A 2409-nucleotide genomic window follows, 5' to 3' on the forward strand; every position below is an offset into this window, starting at 1 on the left:
CTCCCAAGCGGCTCCGGCGCCGTACATTTAGTTCCTTTGTTTTACAATGTCGTGATTATTTTTCGCTGAAAAAATCAGGGTGCACATGTAGGGGTGTGTTGAGGGTTCGATGATTGCAAAGGACCACAGGTGTAGCATTGTACTAGACCCATTGAGTTAGTGGAAAGAGAAATGGAAGAAGGGCATGCCTTCTTACCTAATTTAATCAGGATGGAGTGGGTTAGTCAAGCAAGCGACGAAATGAGATTGAAGGCGAAAATGTAGGCAAGAGTGACACTACTTATCTTCTTATTCTGCTTTGGATTCAAAACAGCAAATACTGGAAGCAAGAAAGAGCAAACAGAGCCACGGATTAATCAAGTAAAATGGTGAGTTGAGAAATATAAGTGTATACTCCACCGGAGGGCCTAAATGATTGGAAAAAGACGGGTATGAGTGAATTCAGGAGTAGTAGCCCTGGGGGATGATGAACTCCCCTAACCTTATTTTGCCTTGTTCATTTAAGTCAGCTTTCTTGAGGGCGACGACGACTTTGATTGTAGTAATAATGATTCCGTTGTGAACAAAGACCTTAAGAGATGTTGAAACGCTATTGTAGAACCTCCACTTATGCTAATTAACCCCATCGACTGAGAACATGACCTTTTCATTTGTCCTCTTAACAAATTGTTGACTCTTTGACAGAGTGGGCGGTTGAAGCCCATAAATAAGCAGTCGTTTTGTATAACCAACCACTCTGCAGGCAAATGTGACTGCTATCTAGCATATACAGCTTAGCCTCAGCAATAAATGAGCTCAAAAAATGCCTCTAGACTAGGGATCCGTTGCCACAAATCTGACAAGCCTAATTTCATCGTCTATTACATGATGGCTTGGGGGGAAAACAACCCACCACAAAGTGCCATGTGCCTTGACCGAGGTGGTGGAAACGCTTTACCCCTTACAGGAAGAGCGAGAGTTGGGTGCAGTTGAGCCATCAGGTGCTGACACGTCTGGAATGACTGCTTCAGTTCATTAGGCCTACGAGGCTGTATGGCATCATATTGAAGGAGGCAGGAGACGGGATAAGTATTCCCGGTGCTGAATGAAAAGAACTTTTACTGCCTGATTAGTCTCCATCAAAGTGTACTATTCATGAGGCCTGTAACGTTGTCAACATCTGTATTGTAGGGTGTCGATGTTATGAAAAACTTACTTAATTTACACATTGTTTGCTTTTGGTGAGCTCAAAAGTTGCAGTACAACTTTACTGTGCATACAGCCAAGTGGTATGGTTGAAGGTGCTTGGAGTGTACAAAGGAGAGGCCCAATGAGACAAATCGAGCATTGCTTGATAGAACCTTGGCATGTCTTATCTCGCCTTGTTCAAATAGCGCTTCTACTGGATTATAGGGCGTTCCCCCAGCACTACACTTCATTCATTAATTCGCCTTCATTAGGAGCGACGTAGTGATCAAAGGGCATTACTTCAGACGACGCAACTTAGAGGGATGCCACTGAACGAATTCTGCTGCCCACATTACTCACTATTTCATGTGCATGAATTTGCTACTTTACTTTGTAAAGTAAATGTGGGCATTCTACCATGCCACATCGATGGGAAAGAACTTCCTCAGTATACACTACCAGCAATATACACCTGCATCAAATGTCGCCATAATGCAGCCTGACGAGCACCAACACGTAATTGACCCGTCACAAGGAGTAGCAAGATAGGCGTATTGCTTGATAAATGATCTTTGGTGTTGTTTGCTGTTTGAACATCAACTTTGCTACAGCCAACAGCGTTTCTGACTGCACCCCACTGGCAGACAATAAGCACCTCACCTTATGATTACTTCCTCCTCATTCTCGCACACAAACTGAACTAGCTGTAACAGCTACTGGCAAAAGTAAGACAGAGAAACAAAAGAGCATTTACTAACTCAAAAGTAGCAAATGAACACGAAAACACAAGTAACTAAATGGGTGGAAATCAAATGGCATGTATTTCTGCAGATGGGCATTTCCTCCTCGCACGAATGCATCAAGTATATCATCATCTCGAAACCGTTCTTTCCAATTAAGATCTCATAGACTTTCAATTTCTTATCACTAGTCATCTCCCTTATTTTATTTACGATGACAGCCAGCTGGAAATACATAAATGGGCACCTGACTAACAATGAAACAAATTATTCAATTAATTACCTAGTTTCCTTACACTTAACCCACATAGTACCAGTGGTCACTACTACAAATATAGCCCTGCTACTTGCGATTGTAATCTTTTTTGTGGTCAATTTGTGACACGTCAATGTGTAGAGTAGAGTCTAAACTTGGTAATGGTGGGGCATCTGAAGAGCCATATAACACTCTCCCGATTCTCGAAAGTGAATACGACCTGCTGGCACTTTTCTGTTCCTCGTC

Source organism: Echinococcus granulosus (genome assembly GCF_000524195.1).
Source record: "Echinococcus granulosus chromosome Unknown EG_S00280, whole genome shotgun sequence".
NCBI classification, from domain to species: domain Eukaryota; kingdom Metazoa; phylum Platyhelminthes; class Cestoda; order Cyclophyllidea; family Taeniidae; genus Echinococcus; species Echinococcus granulosus.